Genomic DNA, 23,044 nt, shown 5'->3' on the forward strand with positions numbered 1-23,044 from the left:
TTAACTGCCTCGCATTAACAGATGGTGGACTTTGGGTCAATTGAGGTCGGGCCACAGCAGCCGGCGTGTACATTCTGCCCTGTACAATTCTGCGCAAAACCGATTTTACTTTGTGCACAGTACTGGCCAAAACTTTAGTTCTGCGAAATCTGCTTGGTGTTGTTGCTGGTGGCCATAAATGCCTGGGCTATCATTAAGGCTTTACTCAGATTCGGAGCTTCTACAGGCAACAGTTTGTGAAGGATTGTCTCATGTCCGATATCCAGCACAAAAAAAGTCTGAGCATTTTTGTTCTAGGAATCCCTCAAACTCAATGTCCTGCAAGGCGCCTTAGTTCGACGACGTAGCTCGCCACTTCCTGGCCCTCCAATCATTGACACGTGTAGAACCAACATCTCGCCATCAAAACGCTTTCCTTAGGTGCTCCCGGACCAGCGTACACAGTTCTTCGTAGGATTTCGATGTTGGTTTTGCTGGGGCTAGGAGATTCTTCATGAGGCCATAGATTGTTGCCCCACAGTCAGTTAGGAGGATCGCCCTTCATTTGGTCGCGTTCTCGTCCCCTTCCAGCTCGTTGGCCACGAAGTATTGGTAGAGTCTCTCCACAAAGGCCTCCCAATCATCCCCCTGAGAACTTCTCCAGGATGCCGACTGTTCTTTGCATTTTTGCGCGGTTGTTCGTTACCTCGTCGCCAATTGTTACACTCATAATAAATGGTCAGACTGAGTACGGTGTGTAATGAGCAAGTGTGACCTTAGTTCCTTTATTAAGGTTCCAGAGTGCAGGTACCTCATGGGTGGCCTGCTTATATACTGTGCTCCCAAGGGATGCTGGGATCCCTTGGGACTCCAACAGGTAGGCTCTCTGGTGGCCAGGTGTGATGCAGGTTACAAGGGGTAAAATACATAACATGAACCTTCTCTGAACTGCCTCCAAATGCAAGTATATCGTTCCTTAAATAAGGAGACCAAAACTGTACACAGTATTCTAGGTGTGGTCTCACCAACGCCCTGTACAGTTGTAGCAAGACTTCCCTACATTTATACTCCATCTCCCTTGCAATAAAGGCCATTATTCCATTTGCCTTCCTAATTACTTGCTTTACTTGTGTTAAGTATCAAATAACTCCACGAGGCTAAGTACAGTGAGCTAGTTCAGGCATGACCTTACTCTAGTTTATTTACTCTCAAAAAAGTAAGGATTAAACATGGCTGCCATCATTATATACAGCTTGCACATGTCTGCCAGGGACCATTAGGACTCTGACAGTCACATCCTCCGGTGGCAGGTAAAACCCAGTTAACAGATAACTTGCATGCTAGCTTTGTGTTTCATGTACAAGGATCTCCAGATCCCTCTGTACCTCACTCAGCATTTTGTAATCTCTCCCCATTTAAATAAATAATGTTTTGCTTTTTTAATTTTTTCTACCAAAGTGGATAACCCCATTTTCCCACATTATACTCCAACGGCCAAATTTTTGCCCACTTAGCCTGTCCATATCCCTTTGCATCCTCCTCGCACCTTGCTTGCCCACCTATCTTTGCATCATCAGCAAATTTGGCTACATTAAACTTGGATACTTCATCCAAGTCATTAGTATAGATTGTAAATAGTTGAGGTCACAGCACTGATTCTGGTAGCACCCCACTAGTTGGCAGTTTGCCAACCTGAAAATGACCTATTTATCCCGACTGTTAGCCAATCTTCTATCCATGCTAATATATTACCCCCAACTCAATGAGTTCTTATCTTGTGCAGTAACCTTTTATGTGGCACCTTATCAAATGCCTTCTGGAAATTCAAAAAACATGACATCCACTGGTTCCTCTTCATCCATTCTGCTCATTACATCCTCAAAAAGAACTCAAGCAAATTTGTTAAACACTATTTCCCTTTCATAAAATCACACTGACTCTGCTTGAGTATTATGATTTTCTAAATGTCCTACTACTACTTCCTTAATAATGGACTCCAGCACTTTCCCAAGGACAGATGTTAGGCTGACTGCCTATAGTTTCTTGCTTTCTGTCTCCCTCCTTAAATAGGGGCATTACATTTGCGGTTTTCCAATTCACTGGGACCTCTAGAATCCAGGAAATTTTGGTCGATTACAACCAATGTATCCACTATCTCTGCAGCAACTTCTTTTAAGACTCTAGGGTGCAGATCATCAGGTCCAGAGGACTTGTCCTCCTTTAGTCCCATTAGTTTGCCTAGTACTTTTTCCTCTAGTGATAGTTTCAAGTTCCCCCCTCCCATTAGCCCCTTGATTATCAATTATTGGGATGCTTTTAGTGTCTTCTACTGTGAAGACGATTCAAAAGTCTGCTTTTCTCTCTCTCTCTCTCTCTCTCTCTCTCTCTCTCTCTCTCTCTGAAAAGTCGTCCTTTGTTGGTTTCTAAAAGTTTCCAATCCTCTGGCCCTTCCACTATTCTTCACAATATTGTATGCCTTTGTTTTCAATTTGATATCATCCTTTACTTCCCTATTTAGCAACAGATGGGTCACCTAGAGTCTTTCTTTTTCACTGGAATACATCTTTGCTGAGTTATGAAATATCTCCTTAAATGTTTGGCACTGCTCATCTACTATTTAATCCATTTTCCCAGTCCAATTTAGCCAACTCTGCCTTCATCTTTGTAATTGCCTTTATTTTAGTTCAGGACACTAGTTTGAGACCTAGCTTTCTCACCCTCAAACTGAATTTGAAATTCTACTATGCTATGATCACTTTCCTGCCCCCAAGAGGATACTTTACTATGAGATCATTAATTAATCCAGTCTCATTACACATTACCAGATCTAAAATAGTCTGCACCCTGCTTGGTTCCACAACATATTGTTCAAAGAAACCATCCCAAATACATTATGAACTCTTCCTCAAGGCTACTTTTGCCAATTTGATTTGTCCAATTAATATGAAGGTTAAAATCACCCATGATTATTGCCATACCTTTCTTGCAAGCCTCCATTATTTCTTGATTTATACTCTGCTACAGTACAGCTAGTTAGGGGGCTGATAGACTACACTCCCTTATTTTCATTTCAACCCAAACGGATTCTACATCTTGATCTTCTAAGCCAATATCATGTCTCACTATTGCACTGATCTCATCCTTCAACAGAGCCACCCCACCTCCTTTTCCTTTCTGCCTATCCTTCCAAAATGGAAAATACCCCTGAATATTCAGTTACCTCTGTACCATGGTGCTGTGGCCAGTTTGCTCATCCTCCCTGCAGTCCCTGCTCTTGTCCACACAGAGTAAGTACCTCACACCTGTTGAATAAGAGCAAGGACTGAGGCTCCTCCATCACTACATCCTTGGTCCCCATACCTGCCTCACTCATGCTCAGAGGCAGCATGCATTTAATACTGGGCAAGTAGGAGCTCTACTGGTGTGAACATCTCATCAGTTTGCTTTGGATACACTTCAGCATAGTGACAGGTTTCCATGCATATCAGACACAAAGAAAACCATAAAGAAATACTGAGGTACCAATCCAGTATATTTTACTGCACCATTCCTGTGCAAGAGTAACTTTCATAGTTCCATACCAACACATTTCAATTGATTTTATTGCACTGTCCTTGTACCGATTAATCCAATGCATTTCATGATACAATCCGATAGATTTCACTGCACTAATGTATTAGTCCAATAAATCTTTGAAGAACATTACTGTTTCGTGTAGAGTTTCAACTTGTTGGCACTCAGAGCCTCAATGGCAGGTGGCTAAATGCTGCAGGACCACCTGCTCTTGATTAAATTCAGACATTCTAGGAATAAAGTCAAGAATGAAAACATTTCACAAGCTAAATCAAACACTGCCATCCAAAAGCATAAGGAATAGATGTGTCAAGTTCTGCAATTAATGGAGAAATGGCCTCTCCACAAAAAACATTAATACTTGGAGGCATCCAGAACACTTAAAACAGATTAAATGCAACTGCAAGATTTGGAGCTGCAGTCTCAGGACTGTTTTTCTGTTTGTTAACCTGTAATCTGCCTTTTGCCTTGCCTGTGCAAATACTTAAACATCTTTTAAGAAACCCTGACATTATTCACACCCCTCAAACACACTTGGCAAACTTTTTGCAGTTTAAACTTAATGCAGGCTGTCAAACTCAGACTGGAAAAGGAGAAAACAGAGGGTTCATCATTCAGACAGGTTCAGACACAGGTCACAGACAGATTGACAGGTCTAAGAGACAGGTCACACAGACAGAGAGACAGAGAGAGGTCACCAGATAGAGAGAGAAACAGACAGAGAGAAACAGAGAGAGAGAGAGAGAGGAGAGAAAGAGAGAGAGACTTGTCACACAGACTGAGGCAGGTCACAGAGAGACAAGTTACAGGCAGAGACACAGACTGGTCACATAGACAGAGACAGGTGACAGGTTACAAACAGAGGTCACAGACAGATTGACAAGTTACAGATTGTGACCACTCTGTCTCTCTGAGACTGGTCAGACAGACAAAGAGACAGGTGACACCAGACCAGTCACAAACAGATTGGCGATAGAGAGACAGATTGGTCAGAGACTGGTCACACAAAGAAACAGGTGACAGACAGATTGGCCAGTCACACAATGCCGCGCTCACCTGGTGTCGGGCTGTGGGCTGATGTCCGAATCAATGATGACTCAAACGCCCGCGCCCGGCTCCAGCTGGCGGCGTCGATCCGGTTGCCTCAGCGGCTGCTGATGCAGGGCGGGTTGGGATGGGGTGGGGTAGGGTAGGGTAGGGCGCGGCGAGCCGGGTCGAGCCCGGGATGAAGCGAGCGCACAAATGCAAACAATCCAACACCTCCCTCTCTCTCTCAATGTTCTCCGGTCCCTATTCCCCCGCCTTTTATACCCGCCGCTGCCGCGTTCACACCCCCGCCGCACTGCACATGCGCCGCCCCCCGCCGCGCCCTCACTGCACCTGCGCCGCTGCACGCAAGACTTTCGCGCATGCGCCGCAAGCATCTGCCCGCTTTCTGCGTCCTGCTACCCGCCCCACCTGACCGCCACGCGCCCACGCTTCAAACCCAACCGCCAAAAATACCCTCACCAATCGCCAGAGCGCGAGAGTCCGGCCAAGGGGCGATAGTCGGTCCAAGAGAGCGATAGTCCATTCAAGGGAGCAATAGTCCGGCCAGGGGTTGACAGTCCGGCCAGGGGGCGATAGTCGGGCCAATGGGTGATTGTCCGGCAAGGGGGCGATAGTCCAGCCAAGGGAGCGATAGGCCGGCCAGGGGGCGAATGTCCGGCCAGGGGGCGATAGACCGGCCGGGGGGGCAATAGTCCGGTCAAGGAGGTGATAGTACAGCCAGGAGGCGAGTGTCCAGCCTAGGGAGCGATAGTCCGACCAGGGAGCAATAGTCTGGCCAAGGGGCGAGAGTCCGGCAAGGGGGCAATAGTCCGGCCAGGGGGGTGAGTGTCTAGCCAGGGGGCGAGTGGCTGGCCATGGGGGCGATAGTCCGGTCAAGGAAGCGATAGTCTGGCCAGTGGAGCGATAATCCGGCCAAGGGGGTGATAGCCCGGTCAAGGAAGGAATAGTTCCGCTTGGGGATCAATAGTCCGGCCAAGGGAGCTATAGTCCGACCAGGGGTGTGGGTCCAGCAAGGGGTGTGTGTCCAGCCAAGGGAGCGATAGTCCAACTAAGGGAGCGATAGTCCGGCTAGGAGGTGATAGTCTGGACAAGAGAACAATAGTCCAGCCAGGAGGCAATAGACCGGCCAAGGGGGTGATCGTCTGGCCAGGGGGCGATAGTTGGGCCAGGGGACAATAGTCTGGTCAAGGGGCAAGTGTCCAGCCAGGGGATGAGTGTCCGGTCAGGGGATAAGTTTCAAGCCAAGGGGTGAGTGTCCGGCGAGGGGGGAATAGTCTGGCCAAGGGGGCGATAGTCCGGTCAGGGGGCGAGTGTCTGGCCAGGGGGCGATACTTCGGCCAAGGGGCTGATAGTCCAACCAAGGGGTGATAGTCCAGCCAGGGGACGAGTGTCTGGCCAGGGGACATGTCCGGCAGGGGCGATAGTCCGGCCAAGGAAGCGATAGCCCGGCCAAGGGGCAATATTCCAGCCAGTGGGGCGATAATCCAGCCAGGGAGTGAGTGTCCGGCCAAGGCACGAGTGTCCGGTAGGGGGCAATAGTCTGGCCAAGGGGTAAGTGTCTGGCCAAGGGGGCGTTAGTCCGGCCAAGGTGCGACTATCTGGCCAGGGGGTGATAGTCTGGATGGGGGGTGTGTCTGGCCAGGAGGCAAGTGTCCGGTCAGGGGCGAATGTTGAAACGAGTTCTTTTTCCCTCAATCTGTTTCAGCGAATACACTGAGGCGGACACCAAAGCAGCTTATAACAAAGCAGTCTTTATTATTTGTTTCACCGGCCGGGACTTATCAGAACAAAGGGACGCTCTCCCTCGGAGTGCGCCCACTTCCCTCGGATAAGCCTCGTTACAATGCAGGGGTGCAACAGTTATACACTTTCAGTACGTAATACAATTGAGGGACATTCAGTTCACCCTATCCTTTGTGATCCCTCCTTCCCTTTGTCCACTCATGAGCCGATACCTGGCCTTCCTTGCCCAATTAGATACGGGTAAGTGGTTATCGCAACTTTTTCTCATAAAGAGCTTTCTCACCCATTGCTTGTAAATGTTACAATTTTACTGGCGTGACTAGTAACTAAGACCTTGAGCAAGTCTGTTATTTGTGCTGATGTAATATTTGCAGTCTGACATTCTTTTAGTTATTTTTCCATGATTCCTTTGTTCACTTCACTGTCTCTATTGCTTATACATTTTCACACATTCACATTCCCCCCTTTTATCATTCCATGATAACCCTGGTGACTATTCCAGGAGTATCGCATTCAGCCATTCGCACTCTCTTTCCTGATCCTCCTTGTCGAGTAGGTCTTTAGTTTGCTGGATCATAACCCGGGAGCCCCTGGCCACAAGAGGGTTTGCTAATCTTGCCATCATGACTTTACAACAAAGGTTAAAGCAACCAATAATCAAGCAACAGGTAATTATTACTACGATAGAATAATCGCTCCATGCATTAGATACGATCCCCAGGATCCACCTAACAGCCAATCAAACCAGCCTACTTCTCCTGCAGGGGTGGATAACTTCTTTACCTCCTTTCTTATGTGATCAGCGAGATTGGTTATGTTTTCTGAATTATCGGGGAAGTAAGTGCAACATTCAGATCCTATCAGGGCACACGTCCCCCCTTTCTCAGCTAACAGGTAATGAAGGGCCATTCGGTTTTGTAATGCCACGGTCCGTATCGCTACTATTTCGGCTGTGATGTCCTCCAGAGCTTCAGCAGTATAGTTAGCTATCTGTTCCAATACCCTCTCTAGGTTCTGTACTTCATCCATGGTACATCCTATCCTGAATGGGAACATCATGACCCCAAAGAACTTTTCGGCGGGGGTGAGGGCTCGCCTGTGTCGGCTGGAGGCATGTGCTTCCGCCAGGGTACGTGTTTGCCGCACAAATGGCACCACATATCCCAAATAGTAGGACCCTGTCCATTGCCTAGGTAACCAGGGGAATGCCCTATGCCCGCACACAAAATACGTGCCGTTATATATATTGTGTTGGGGTCCCAAGACTGGGCCCACAGACCTCCACCTGTTTTATTCGGAAGGTGAGAGAGGATAGTGACTCGTGCATCTGTTATGATGTTGAGGTTGTGTGGGCAATCGCTGTACCCTATGATATGTCCCTTTCTGCTGGTGTCATTTCGGGTTAAACATATGGACCCGGTTGGCCTCCCGATCCCCGAGGTATTGGTCAGGACTAAGAATGTGAGTTCCTTCTTATGGTCATAGGGTGGTTGGTACCATCCCTGGAACGTTTGACTAATGGGGTACCGAGCACTCTCCCACTCGGTGACGTCCCCGTGGTTGTCCACGCGGTAATGGTATGATGCTCCTCCTGGCCTCCGTGATCCCTCTCTTGACCCGCCTTTCATCTCTCGTATTTGCATTGGCCCCCCTCCGCTTATGCTAGTCTGGCTCAGAAGCCACTTGACAGTCTCAGTTAGGGTCAGTGGAACGGGGCGCAAAGGAATTCCCCCTTTGGAATGTATAGGGATATGTGAACACACCCAGCAACTAGAAAACTTCCCGTTTCGCGCATAAACATAAGACATATATAGGAACGTGTTTACATGGAGTTCCCTTCGTTGTCTTGCCCCCTGTATGTTATAAACCGCCAACGCCATTATACTAAAAAGAATCCACGACCCCATAGCTATGGGTTAAGTGGATATCCTCCAACGTCCTCTGGGCCCGTCAGGTTCCAAGAGTCCCAAGGACCCGGTTTGTCCAACGGGGAATTGGAGGTACACAACCTTTAGCAGCTCGTCTTTGCTCGCCCGAATGTTCCACTTATTCATCTATGGGATAGAGGAAGTCTGTAACATAAATATAGAGGATAGTTAAGGAGTGATAAGCTTGCAATGATGCAGGTGAACCCAGGTACTTCTCCCTTCAACCTTAGCTGCAGTGGGGGTAGTGAGTAACACCTGAAAAGGCCGCTCCCATCGTGGCTCTAATCCTTTTCGAATCCATTTCTTAATCAGGACATACTTCCCTGGTGCCATGAGGGAGAATTCGGGCGAAACTGGGAGGTCGAGGTGAGCATCTCGAACTTGGTTGTGGGCTATTTGCAGAGCCTGAGTCAGGGAAAGAACATAGGTGGTCATTTCCTCAGTCATGTGGTGGAACTAGACAGTGGAGGGGACATTCTGATTCCAGGGGGTCCTAAGGGGTTTACCATAAATGACCTCAGCGGGGGTCAGTCTAACCTTACCAGTCGGAGTAGTGCGGATCTGGAATAGGGCTATGGGAAGGAGTTTAAGCTAATTGAGTCCGGTTGATGCTACCAGTTTTGCAAGCTTGGTTTTGAGAGTTTGATTTGTACGTTCAACTAATCCCGCAGCTTGGGGTCGGTAGGCACAGTGCAGCTGCTGGTTAATGCGCATCTGGGAACAGAATTCTTTGTTAACTTGGCCAATAAAGTGAGGGCCATTATCGGAACTCAGTCGAGCTGGGATACCATATCTAGGAACAATTTCCCTCATTAACACTTTAACAACAGTTTGAGCCTTATTGTCCAGGATAGGGTAAGCTTCGATCCATTTGCTAAACACATCTACTATTACTAACACATATTTGTAACACTGAACTCTTTGCAACTCAATGTAGTCCAACTGCAAGGTCTCAAAGGGACCTTCTGGTAGGGGCGTCTTACCCCAATCACAGGACTCCCTTCCCTGGATTATGCTGTTGGCAAACAAGGCAGCGACTACTGATGTTCTGGGCCAGCGCCTGGAGTCTAGGGTGCCACCAAGTGGCCAAAAGCGTGTCACTTGTTGTCCTTGCTCCACACTGAGTAGCAAAGTGCATACATTCAATAACCCATAGGGCCAACTCGTCAGACATGCAAGTCTGTTCCGCGGGAGTGGTCCAGAGTTTAGAGACATTGTCATAAGTACATCCATAATCTTTCCACAACAGTTTATCTTTTTCAGGAGCGTCCTCCTGTGCTTTAATGATATCTTGGATGGTTGGCATTGGTTTTTCTGAGGCTAACTTATCCTTTGCAGGATTTTTAGTTTGACTCATCATTCTGGGCACCACCATTTGTTGTCCACGAGCACAGTGGTTTCCTATATCAACCGGAGATTTTCCGGTAGTGTGGGCGGTGCATTTGACAATGGCAATGCGCTTGGAGAGCATGAGGGCTTGCAACAAGTCAGATACTAGCTGCTTATGGGATATCTCATTCTCATTTGAAGTTAGGAATCCCCTATTTTTCCATAATTGTCCGAAATCATGGGCTACCCCAAAGGCATATGCAGAGTCGGTATAGATATTGACCTTGAGGATTTTAGCCAAGATACAGGCTTGGGTGAGGGCGAATAGTTCAGCTTGTTGGGCGGAATAGGCGGTCTCAAAGGCGGCAGATTCCAGGACCTGATTCTCCTGGTCTACTATGGCGTATCCCGAATTTCGTCCGCCTTCTGGGTCAATGGAAGAGCTTCCGTCAACATACATAATACAGTCAGGGTCCTCCATTGGTACATCAACTAAATCTTCCCTGACCGAGGTAGCTTCTTGAATTAAAGATAAACAGTCATGACTCGGTTCTTCCTCATCTTGGGGTGGCTCGGTAAGAAAACAGGCCGGATTAATGGCAGTACAGTGCCGAAAGGTCAGCCTAGGATTATTTAGTAGGTAGATCTCATATCTACTCTGCCTGGCCATGGTAAGATGTTGAGTCTGCAGTTAACCCAAGCGGGCAGCTATGGAGTGGGAGGTATATACCACAATATCCTGCTGGAGGGTAAGGTTGGCGGCAGATTGAAGGCTATTGTAGATGGCAGTTAATATTTGAGTACATACAGGGTGCCCCAAGGCAACGGGGTCTATTTTAGAAGAGTAGTAGGCAACAGACCTATGCTTATCCCCGTGTTTCTGAGTCAAGACAGCGGTAGCACAATCTTTCAGGATCGTACAATACAGTTGAAAGGGCCGGTCATAGAGGGGCCGGCCCAAAGCCGGAGCTTGCAGCAGGGCTGTCTTTAGTTCCTTAAAGGCTTGGACGTCTGCGGTTTCTATTTCAAAGCTGCCTTCCTTGGTTGTGTACGGTGTGAGGTGCTTGGTCATCAGGGCAGCATTAGGGATCCAGGATCTACAGTAATTGATCATCCCCAACCACTGCCGCATTTGTTTAGCCGTGCTAGGGACTGGAAACTGGCAGATGGGTTCGACTCGGTTAGCCTCCAAGGCTCGGTGGGTGCCTGATAAAATGATCCCAAGAAATTTGACTTGAGACTGGCCAATTTTGACCTTTGATGGGGAAACTATGTATCCCAGGGAGGACAAGTAATTCAGTAACTGATTAGCATCCTCCTGATTACTTGGTTCATCCGCGCTGGTTACCAGTAAATCGTCCACATACTGATTAAAGTGGATCCCTTAGTCAGCGTGAGGGACTGTAACTATTTCTGCAGGCACCTTGAGAATAAGGTCGGGGAGTGGATGAACCCTTGGGGAAGTCTAGTCCATGTATATTGCTGTCCCTGGTAAGTGAAGGCGAACAGGTACTGACTCGCCTGGGCTAGCGGCAAGGCGAAGAAGCCATGTTGGAGGTCTATTATTGCGAAGATCTTGCCGTTTGCTGGGATTAACGACAGTATCTGTGCTGGGTTGGGAACCAGAGCGTGTAGGGGCTGGATGATAGCTTTGATGGCTCGAAGGTCCTGGACCAAACGGAACTGATTTGTTTTGCCTGGCTTAGGGACTGCCAGTATTGGTGTATTACACGGGGACTGACATTGAACCAAAATCCCCTGTTCCACTAGTCCCTTGATCAATCGGTGGATACTTGGTATTGCCTGTGGTTTCAGTGGGTACTGATGGATGGAGGGCCAGTCCACATTGTCCTGTACTAGGATCTCAATTGGATCAATTGGAGTATAGCCCACTTGGGAGGGGTCCTCTGCCCATATGTGAGGATCCACGTAATCGGGTATATTGTTACCGGTATGGTGGTATATTACCGTCAGGACCTTCTCGGGATCCCTGTGAAATTGGTATCGTTCGGCCATGTCCCACAATCTGCAAATCCGGGCTGGTAGGGTCAGCCTCATCTATAGCTTGGCGCACCATAATTCCTAAATCTCTGGCATGGTGGGGAGGTAATACTTCGCGAGTGACGTGGGGTACCACCGTTGGGGGTTGCTGCCACAACTTTCTATTCATTTCCACGAAATCTGCTTTCCCCTCCAGTCCAGACACTCTGGCTTTTAGGAGGATTTCACACTCCTCCCCCACGTGATCCTGGTAGAGATTCTGGAGATCCTGATTCTTACCACAAGAATCATAGGCTAGGGTTACATGATAGGGCGCTTGGGGCAAATCCAGGGACCACCATTGAGGGGTCCGGATAGTGTAGCACTGCCGTTTAAAGGTTCCTTGCTTTACAATGATCCCATCATCCCCGCATTCCAGATGCAACTGAAATTTACAGAGGAGATCCCTAGCCATCAAGTTACAGTCCAAATTGGTGGTAATAACAAATTGATGTTCCACAGATTCTTCCTTGTAATTTACGTTAACTGGTTCTGACACTGGGAATGTTGAGACTTGTCCCAGGAACCCTGACAGTCCCTGTGTCTTGGTGGAGGTGGGGAGTTTAAGCTTCGACTGCACAGAGGACATGGACGCTCCTGTATCTATTAAGAAGGGTTGCTACTCATTTCGAATTTTTAACGATATCATTGGTTTCTCATCTGAGGAAGGTCCTCGTACAGTCAAGCCGCGTGGTCAGTATTGATATTCGGGTGACAGTTGGGCAAAGGGGTTGTTCTGGGAGAAGTTAGTATAAAATCCCCGTCCTCTCCCCCCTTGCCCTCCTCCTTTTCCTCCTCTTCCTTTTTCGTGCCGAGGGGAGAGACATTCCCTACTCCAATGTCCTTCCTGTCCACAATTAAAGCATTGTCCGCTCCTTCCCCAGCCCTGGCCGCCTCCCATACCCGATCGAGGGACACTTGCCCCTGGCCGGACTATCGCTTCCTTGGCCAGACTATCACTCCCTTGGCTGGACTATTGCCTCCTGTCCAGACTATCACCTCCTAGCCAGACTATCGCTCCCTTAGTTGGACTATCGCTCCCTTGGCTGGACACACACCCCTTGCTGGACACACACCTCTTTAAAATACCACTTCAGTTTCCTTCAGTTCCAAAAGTCTGAGGAAAGTTTGGGCACTCGCTGGTTCTCAGGTAGTGTCTGAACAAGATCCAGGTCAATCTGGCGAATACCTTCTAAACTTAGGAAATAGGTGTCCAAGTCAGGTGTGACGTCGACCTTGTATATCACTTGGCCCGTCTAGGCACTGATTGGACTTAAATCGCGTGGCGACGCGAACCACGGGGCGACGCGGAAGGATAGGGAAATCTGGAACCTAGAACAAATTAAGTAAGGCTTATCGCGCAGCGACACGAACAGGAAAACCGCGCGGTGACGCGGAGGGATAGAAAATCGTGCGGCGACACGAACCGCGCGGCAACGCGGAAAATAGGGAATAAGTGTCCAAGTCAGGTGTGATGTCGACCTTGTATATCACTTGGCCCATCTAGGCACTGATTGGATTTAAATCGCGTGGCGATGCGAAACGCAGGGCGACACGGAGGATAGGGCTAGGTTAGATTGGGCTAGTTTAAATCACATGGCGACATGAACCGCGGGGCGATGCGGAGCATAGGGCTAGGTTAGATAGGGCTAGTTTAAATCGCGCAGCGACGCAGAGGATAGGGCTAGGTTAGATAGGGCTAGTTTAAATTGCGCGGCGACGTGGACCGCAGGGTGACGCAGAGGATAGGGCTAGGTTAGATAGGGCTAGTTTAAATCGCGCGGTGACGCGAACCATGGGGCGACGCGGAGGGAAAAAAAAACGCGCAGCGACACGGAGGTTAGGGAATTACGTGAAATTAAGCTACGGGGCGACGCGGGACTGTGTAAATTTAAAATTGTACTTATGCCAGGTACGGCGTTGATCTTGTATATCACTTGGTCCGCCTAGGCTCTGGATAAGGTAACCTAAACCACCGCGGGGCGGCGCGGGGACAATCGGGACTAATTAGAACATTGACAATACGCAGGGTGACGCGAGGATGGGTAATCAGTTAGATAAAACTACGGATGTGGGTAGTCCGCTACAAAAGTTATGTGAAGAATTCCCTGAAAGAGCTGAACAATTTAGACTGTTAACTGGAGCCCTGAACAAATTATTAGGAGATGACTAATGGCCTCTAGGGAGCACTAGAAGCGTGGAGGTAGCAAAAAGGGCACAGGGATTGATTTGGAAAAGGGGACGAGGGAAAAAGGACAAAAATTTAATTGCCACATGGCGACATTCTTGTCAAAAATTAAAAGATTCATCACTTCTGTCAAGTTGGCAGGAAAACGCCACTAAATTAGGATTATCATTGACAGAAGGAGGACATGTTAAAACCGTAGACGTCTTAAAAAAAGAATGCGCGCACGAAAAACGTACTAAGAGATCCACTGCGACCGCTGAGAAAGTTATTGACCGACTACGTAGTCAAATGGTTGGCTTTGCGTTGACCGAGGCTGATGATGAAATTGATGAATGGTCACTGACTCGGAGCCCAACGGCGCCTCCCGCAGCCCCTGACCCCTTACCACAGTCCCCTTTCCAACCTCCACCTTACACTCCGGCGGCAGGAGGTAAGGATAACCCTAACCCCACCCCAACGAACCAACAAGCCCAGACAGACTCTTCATCCTCTGATAGCGACTCAAATCCCCAGTTCACGAGCCATGTAGCCGAGAGGACCAGATCTCACACCCGGAAGGGCAGATCTATATCTCAAAGGAACAAGCAATCCCGTGAATCCGCTAGTCAGAATGCCAGTCGTGAAAGGCAAAACAAACCCTCCCGCCGATCGGGACGCGGAGGTGCTGTGCGGTCAGACAGCTCCGAGCCACCCTCCGACCCAGAAACGTCTTCCGAGATTGACACCCCCACCCCTAAGTCCCGGCGGCAGCTCCCGGTTCGACCAATGCCAAACCCTGATGCACAACAAGCTGCAGACCACCCCACCATAGATGTCTATGTGCCTTGGAAACCGAGTGAAATTATGGCCATTTTGACCACCATGCCAGATCAAAAAAGGGAACCTGTCAAGTTTATAGATCATCTCCGGACTACCATTGCAGTTTATAATGCAGAATCAAGGGACCTGTGGGCCCTGGTACAGCAGACCCTGAGCCCAACTGAACACTCCTGATTTTTAGCTCACTTAAGATATGCAACCCATGATGCATTGTTGGCTGCACACCCTAATAACGCCCAAAACCGCCTAAACGCTGTTTTCACCGCCCTCGGCACGACCCTTCAGAAGCCCATCAGTATGGCCGCAGTATTAGAAACTAAACCCAAGCAAGACGAAAATGCCGACGAATTCATTGCTCACGCTATCCGAACCAATAATATGAATTGGGCAGATAACAGTCAGGCCCAGATGGAGAGAGCAGTGAAATATTATTGGCAGGAAAAGAAAGGAGAGGGGGGAGGTGCGCCCCCAACCTGGGTCAAGACTGAATACGTGACGAGAAAGGAAGAGCCTCCTCGAGGGGAAAGATCGAAACCTACCCCAAGGGGATATCGAATGGAACCACAGCACTGTGTAAGGGGATGGGTGGATAACCAAGAATATGGGTATACCCAACACCCCAATGGTCCAGGCCCCGCAAACTATGGACCCCCTTATGGCTCTCGATCGGGTATGGGAGGCGGCCAGGGCTGGGGAAAGAGCGGACAATGCTTTAATTGTGGACAGGAAGGACATTGGAGTAGGGAATGTCTCTCCCCTCGGCACGAAAAAGGAAGAGGAGGAAAAGGAGGAGGGCAAGGGGGGAGAGGACGGGAATTTTATACTAACTTCTCCCAGAACAACCCCTTTGCCCAACTGTCACCCGAATATCAATACTGACCACGCAGCTTGACTGTACGAGGACCTTCCTCGGATGAGGAACCAATGATATCGTTAAAAATTCGAAAAGAGTGGCAACCCTTCTTAATAGATACAGGAGCTTCCATGTCCTCTGTGCAGTCGAAGCTTAAACTCCCCACCTCCACCGAGACACAGGGACTGTCAGGGTTCCTGGGACAAGTCTCAACATTCCCAGTGTCAGAACCAGTTAAAGTAAATTACAAGGAAGAATCTGTGGAATATCAATTTGTTATTACCACCAATTTGGACTGTAACTTGATGGCTAGGATCTCCTCTGTAAATTTCAGTTGCATCTGGAATGCGGGGATGATGGGATCGTTGTAAAGCAAGGAACCTTTAAACGGCAGTGCTACACTATCCGGACCCCTCAATGGTGGTCCCTGGATTTGCCCCAAGCGCCCTATCATGTAACCCTAGCCTATGATTCTTGTGGTAAGAATCAGGATCTCCAGAATCTCTACCAGGATCACGTGGGGGAGGAGTGTGAAATCCTCCTAAAAGCCAGAGTGTCTGGACTGGAGGGGAAAGCAGATTTCGTGGAAATGAATAGAAAGTTGTGGCGGCAACCCCCAACGGTGGTACCCCACGTCACTCGCGAAGTATTACCTCCCCACCATGCCAGAGATTTAGGAATTATGGTGCGCCAAGTTATAGACGAGGCTGACCCTACCAGCCCGGATTTGCAGATTGTGGGACATGGCCGGACGATACCAATTTCACAGGGATCCCGAGAAGGTCCTGACGGTAATATACCACCATACCGGTACCAATATACCCGATTACGTGGATCCTCACATATGGGCAGAGGACCCCTCCCAAGTGGGCTATACTCCAATTGATCCAATTGAGATCCTAGTACAGGACAATGTGGACTGGCCCTCCATCCATCAGTACCCACTGAAACCACAGGCAATACCAAGTATCCACCGATTGATCAAGGGACTAGTGGAACAGAGGATTTTGGTTCAATGTCAGTCCCCATGTAATACACCAATACTGGCAGTCCCTAAGCCAGGCAAAACAAATCAGTTCCGTTTGGTCCAGGACCTTCGAGCCATCAAAGCTATTATCCAGCCCCTACACTCTCTGGTTCCCAACCCAGCACAGATACTGTCGTTAATCCCAGCAAACGGCAAGATCTTCGCAATAATAGACCTCCAACATGGCTTCTTCGCCTTGCCGCTAGCCCAGGCGAGTCAGTACCTGTTCGCCTTCACTTACCAGGGACAGCAATATACATGGACTAGACTTCCCCAAGGGTTCATCCACTCCCCGACCTTATTCTCAAGGTGCCTGCAGAAATAGTTACAGTCCCTCACGCTGACTAAGGGATCCACTTTAATCAGTATGTGGACGATTTACTGGTAGCCAGCGCGGATGAACCAAGTAATCAGGAGGATGCTAATCAGTTACTGAATTACTTGTCCTCCCTGGGATACATAGTTTCCCCATCAAAGGTCAAAATTGGCCAGTCTCAAGTCAAATTTCTTGGGATCATTTTATCAGGCACCCACCGAGCCTTGGAGGCTAACCGAGTCGAACCCATCTGCCAGTTTCCAGTCCCTAGCACGGCTAAACAAATGCGGCAGTGGTTGGGGATGATCAATTACTGTAGATCCTGGATCCCTAATGCTGCCCTGATGACCAAGCACCTCACACCGTACACAACCAAGGAAGGCAGCTTTGAAATAGAAACCGCAGACGTCCAAGCCTTTAAGGAACTAAAGACAGCCCTGCTGCAAGCTCCGGCTTTGGGCCGGCCCCTCTATGACCGGCCCTTTCAACTGTATTGTACGATCCTGAAAGATTGTGCTACCGCTGTCTTGACTCAGAAACACGGGGATAAGCATAGGTCTGTTGCCTACTACTCTTCTAAAATAGACCCCGTTGCCTTGGGGCACCCTGTATGTACTCAAATATTAACTGCCATCTACAATAGCCTTCAATCTGCCGCCAACCTTACCCTCCAGCAGGATATTGTGGTATATACCTCTCACTCCGTAGCTGCCCGCTTGGGTTAACTGCAGACTCAACATCTTACCATGGCCAGGCAGAGTAGATATGAGATCTACCTACTAAATAATCCTAGGCTGACCTTTCAGCACTGTACTGCCATTAATCCGGCCTGTTTTCTTACAGAGCCACCCCAAGATGAGGAAGAACCGAGTCATGACTGTTTATCTTTAATTCAAGAAGCTACCTCGGTCAGGGAAGATTTAGTTGATGTACCAATGGAGGACCCTGACTGTATTATGTATGTTGACGGAAGCTCTTCCATTGACCCAGAAGGTGGACGAAATTCGGGATACGCCATAGTAGACCAGGAGAATCAGGTCCTGGAATCTGCCGCCTTTGAGACCGCCTATTCCGCCCAACAAGCTGAACTATTCGCCCTCACCCAAGCCTGTATCTTGGCTAAAATCCTCAAGGTCAATATCTATACCGACTCTGCATATGCCTTTGGGTAGCCCATGATTTCGGACAATTATGGAAAAATAGGGGATTCCTAACTTCAAATGGGAATGAGATATCCCATAAGCAGCTAGTATCTGACTTGTTGCAAGCCCTCATGCTCCCCAAGCGCATTGCCATTGTCAAATGTACCACCCACACTACCGGAAAATCTCCGGTTGATATAGGAAACCACTGTGCTCGTGGACAACAAATGGTGGTGCCCAGAATGATGAGTCAAACTAAAAATCCTGCAAAGGATAAGTTAGCCTCAGAAAAACCAATGCCAACCATCCAAGATATCATTAAAGCACAGGAGGATGCTCCTGAAAAAGATAAACTGTTGTGGAAAGATTATGGATGTACTTATGACAATGTCTCTAAACTCTGGACCACTCCCGCGGAACAGACTTGCATGTCTGACGGGTTGGCCCTATGGGTTATTGAATGTATGCACTTTGCTACTCATTGTGGAGCAAGGACAACAAGTGACACACTTTTGGCCACTTGATGGCACCCTAGACTCCAGGCGCTGGCCCAGAACATCAGTAGTCGCTGCCTTGTTTGCCAACAGCATAATCCAGGGAAGGGAGTCCCCTGTGATTGGGGTAAGACGCCCCTACCAGAAGATCCCTTTGAGACCTTGCAGTTGGACTACATTGAGTTGCAAAGAGTTCAGTGTTATATATATGTGTTAGTAATAGTAGATGTGTTTAGCAAATGGATCGAAGCAAATGGATAGTCGGATCAAGGGGGTGAGTGTCCGGCCAGAGGGCGATAGTCGGGCCAGGGAGTAATAGTCGGGCCAGGGAGTGAGTGTCCGGCAAAGTGCTGAGTGTCCGGCCAAGGGGTGAGTGTCCGGCGGGAGGGGTAATAGTCTGGCTAAGGGGGCGATAGTCCGGCCAGGGGGCAAATATCCGGCCAGGGGGTGAGTGTCCCGTCAAGGGGTGTGTCCAGTGAGGGTACGATAGTCCAGCCAAGGAAGCAGTAGTCCAGCCAAGGGAGCGATAGCCGGCTAGGGGTCGAGTGGCTGGCATGCGTGCGATACTTCAGCCAAGGGGGCGATAGTCCAGCCAGGGGGTGATAGTCCGGCCAGGGGGCGAGTGTCCAGCCGGGGTACGTGTCCATCAGGGGCAAGAGTCTGGCCAAGGGGCGATAGCCTGGCCAGGGGGCAATAGTCCAACCAGTGGGGCGATAGTCCGGTCAACGGGTGATAGTCCAGTCAGGGGCGATAGTCCGGCCTGGGGGCGAGTGTCTGACCAGGGGGTGATAGTCCGGCCAAGGGTTGAGTGTCCGGTCAAGGGGCGATAGTCTGGCCAAGGGTTGAGTGTCCGGTCAAGGGGCCGATAGTCCGGCCAAGGGGTGAGTATCCAGCCAGGGGGCGATAGTCCGGCTAAGGGAGCAATAGTCCAGCCAGGGGTCGGGGCGAGTATCCAGCCAAGGGAGCGATAGTCCGGCCAGGAGGCGATAGTCTGGCCGAGGCGGGGGGGGTGGGTTGGTGATAGTCCGGTCAAGGGAGTGATAGTCTGGCCAGGGGGGCGATAGTCCGGTCAAGGGAGTGAGAATCCGGATAGGGGGCAAGTGTACGGCCAGTGGACGACTGTCCAGCCAGAGGGCAATAGTATGGCCAAGGGGGCGATAGTCTGGCCAGGGAGTGATAGTCTGGCCAGGGTGCGAGTGTCCGGCCAGGGGGCGAGTGACCGGCCAAGGGCGATAGTTTGAGCAGGGGGTGAGAGTCTGGCCAAAGTGGTGATAGTCCGGCCAGGGCGTGATAGTCCGGCCAGGTGATGAAAGTCCAGCCAGAGGGGAGAGTGTCCGGTCTGGGCGTGATAGTCCGGCCAGGGGGCAATAGTCCAGCCAGGGGGGATTGTCCGGCCAGGGGGTGAAAGTCCGGCCGGGGCGAGAGTGTCCGGCCAGGGCGTGAGTGTCTGGCCAGGGGGGGCGATAGTCCGGCCAAGGGGCATGCCCGGCCAAGGGGGGCGATAGTTCGGCCAGGGGGCGAGAGTCCGGCCCATGGAGCGATAGTCCGGCCATGGGAGCAATACTCTGGATAGATGCGATAGTCCGTCCAAGGGAGCGATAGTCTGGCCAAGGGAGCAATAGTCCAGCCAGAGAGCAAGTGTCCGGCCAGGGAGGGGCGAGTGTCCGACCAAGGGAGCGATATCCGGCTAGGGGGCGATAGTCCAGCCAATGGGGCGATCGTCCGGCCAAGGGACGGATCGTCAGCCAGTGAGCGATAGTCCGACCAGGGGCATGATAGCCCGGCCAGGGATCGATAGTCCGGTCAAGCGGCATTTCTGGCCAAAGGAGCGATAGTTCGGTCAAAGGGCAATAGTCCGGCCAAGGGAGCAATAGTCCGGCCAGGGGACGATAGTCCCGCCAAGGGAGTGATAGTCTGGCCAGGGGACGATAGACGGTCAGGGGGTGATCATCCAGCCAAGGGCGGGATTGTTCGGCCAGGGGGTGATAGTCCAGCCAAGGAGTGAGTGTCTGGCCATGGGGCGATAATCCAGCCAGGTGGCTATAGTCCAGCTGGGGGCAATAGTCCGGCCAAGGGAGCAATAGTCCGGCCAGAGGACGATAGACCCGCCAAGGGAGTGATAGACCAGCCAGGCGGCGATAGTTGGATCAAGGGGGTGAGTGTCCGGCCAGGGAGCGATAGTCGGTCCAGGGGGTAATAGTTGGACCAGGGGGTGAGCGTCCGGCCAAGGGGTGAGTGTCCGGCGAGGGGGTAATAATCTGGCTAAGGGGGCGATAGTCCGGCCAGGGGGCGAATGTCCGGCCAGGGGTTGAGTGTCCCATCAAGAGGTGTGCCACTGAGGGTGCGATAGTCCAGCCAAGGAAGCAGTAGTCCAGCCAAGGGAGTGATAGGCGGCCAGGGATCGAGTGGCCGGTCAGGGAGCGAGTGGTCGGCCAGCGGGCGATACTTCAGCCAAGGGGGCGATTGTCCAGCCAGGGTGTGATAGTCCGGCCAGGGGGCAAGTGTCCAGCCGTGGTACGTGTCCATCAGGGGCGATAGTCTGGCCAAGGGGTGATAGCCTGGCCAGGGGGCAATAGTCCAGCCAGTGGGGCAATAGTCCGGTCAACGGGTGATAGTCCAGTCAGGGGCGATAGTCCTGCCTGGGAGCGAGTATCCGGCCAAGGCACGAGTGTCTGACTAGGGGATGATAGTCCGGCCAAGGGTTGTGTCCGGTCAAGGGGCCGATAGTCCGGCCAAGGGGTGAGTATCCAGCCAGGGGTCGAAAGTCCGGCCAAGGGGTGTGTCTGGCCAGGGGGCGAGAGTCCAGTTAGTGGCGATAGTCCGCACAAGGGGACAATAGCCCGGCCAGTGGGCAAGTGTCCAGTCAAGGGTGATAGTCCGGACACTGGCGCAATTGCCCAGCCAGGGGATGAGTGTCCAACCAACGGGACGATAGTCTGGTCAAGGAGGCGATAGTTTGGCCAGGAGGCGAGAGTCTGTCCAGGGGGCAATAGTCTGGCCAGGGGGCGAGAGTCCATCCAGGGGGCAATAGTCCGGCCAGGGGGTGAGAGTCCCGCCAAAGGGGTGATAGTCCAACCAGGGGACAATAGCCCGGTCAGGGGGCCGATAATCTGGTCAAGGGAGTGATAGTCCGGCTAGGGGGCAAGTGTACGGCCAGTGGACGACAGTCCAGCCAGAGGACGTGTCCGGCCAAGGGTCGAGTGTCTGGTGAAGGGGCGATAGTCCGGCCAGGGGGATGATAGTCTGGCCAGGGAATGATAGTTCGGCTAGGGGGTGACTGTCCAGCCTGGGGGCGAGTGACCGGCCAAGGGCGATAGTTCGACCAGGGGGCAAGAGTCTGGCCAAAGTGGCGATAGTCCAGCCAGGGCGTTATAGTCTGGCCAGGTGGCAAAAGTCCGGCGGGGGGAGAGTGTCCGGCCTGGGCGCGATAGCCCGGCCAAGGGCACCATATTCCAATCAGGGGTGTTATTCCGGCCAGGGAGGCGAGTGTCCGGCCAAGGAGCGAGTGTCCAACCAAGGGGGGTGATAGTCCAGTCAATCCGTCCAGGGGGCGATAGTCCAGCCAAGGGATTGATAGTCCGGCCAAGGGATCGATAGTCCGACCAAGGGAGTGATAGTCCAGCCAGAGGGCGTGTCCAGCAAGGGGGCGAGTGTCCAGCCAAGTGAGCAATATCCGGCCAGGGTGCGATAGCCCAACCGGGGTCAATAGTCCGGTCAAGGGGATGAGTGTCCAGCCAGGAGCCGATAGTCCGGCCAGGGGGCAATAGTCCAGTCAAGGGGCGAGTGTCCGGCCAGGAGGCGAGTGTCTGACCATTGGGCGAGAGTCCGGCCAGGGGGCGATAGTCTGGGCAAGGATGCGATAGTCCGGCCAGGGGGTGAGTGTCCGGTGAGGGGGTGATAGTCTGGCCAGGGGGTGAGAGTCCAGCCAGGGGTGATATTGCAGCCAAAGTGGTGATAGTCCGGCCAGGGGCTGATAGTCCGGCCAGTGAGTGAGTGTCCAGACAGGGGCGATAGTCCGGACAAAGGGGCAATTACCCGGCCAGGGGATATGTCCAACTAACGGGACGATAGTCTGATCAAGGAGGCAGTAGTCTGGCCAGGGGGCGAGAGTCTATCCAGGAAGCGATTGATGGCCAGTGGGCGAGTGTCCATCCAGGAGGCAATAGTCTGGCCAGCGGGTGAGAGTCAGGCCAAAGGGGCAATAGTCCTGCCAATGGATGATAGTCTGGCCAGAGGGTGATAGTCCGGCCAGGGGGCGACTGTCCGGGAAAGGGAACGATAGTCCGGCCAGGGGGTGATAGTCCACCCAGGGGGTGAGGGTCCGGCCAGGGAACGAATGTCCAGCCATGGGGCGAGTGCCTGGCCAAGGGGGCAATAGTCCGGGCAAGGCGCAATAGTCCGGCCAAGGGGGCGATAGTCCGGGCAAGGGGAGATAGTCCGGCCAAGGGGTGAGTGTCCGGCGAGGAGGCAATAGTCCGGCTAAGGGAGCGATAGTCTGGCCAGGGGTCGCGTGTCCGGCCAGGGGCGAGTATCCAGCCAAGGGAGCGATAGTCCGGCCAGGAG

General features: G+C 51.2%; 2 protein-coding genes across 2 annotated transcripts in view; one reads left to right on the forward strand and one right to left on the reverse strand.

The window, feature by feature from the left end:
- Nucleotides 1-4,830, reverse strand: part of LOC139232500 (ADAMTS-like protein 2) — a 126,403-nt gene extending 121,573 nt beyond the window's left edge. The window contains exon 1 of the mRNA XM_070862809.1: nucleotides 4,609-4,830. The gene's annotated coding sequence lies outside the window, so the exon portion shown is untranslated. The remainder of the gene's footprint in view (nucleotides 1-4,608) is intronic.
- The window catches only part of LOC139232498 (protein myomaker-like), a 179,625-nt gene that overhangs the window by 73,837 nt on the left and 82,744 nt on the right, over nucleotides 1-23,044 (forward strand). The window lies entirely within an intron of this gene.

This window comes from Pristiophorus japonicus, chromosome 20 (genome assembly GCF_044704955.1).
Source record: "Pristiophorus japonicus isolate sPriJap1 chromosome 20, sPriJap1.hap1, whole genome shotgun sequence".
Taxonomy (NCBI): domain Eukaryota; kingdom Metazoa; phylum Chordata; class Chondrichthyes; family Pristiophoridae; genus Pristiophorus; species Pristiophorus japonicus.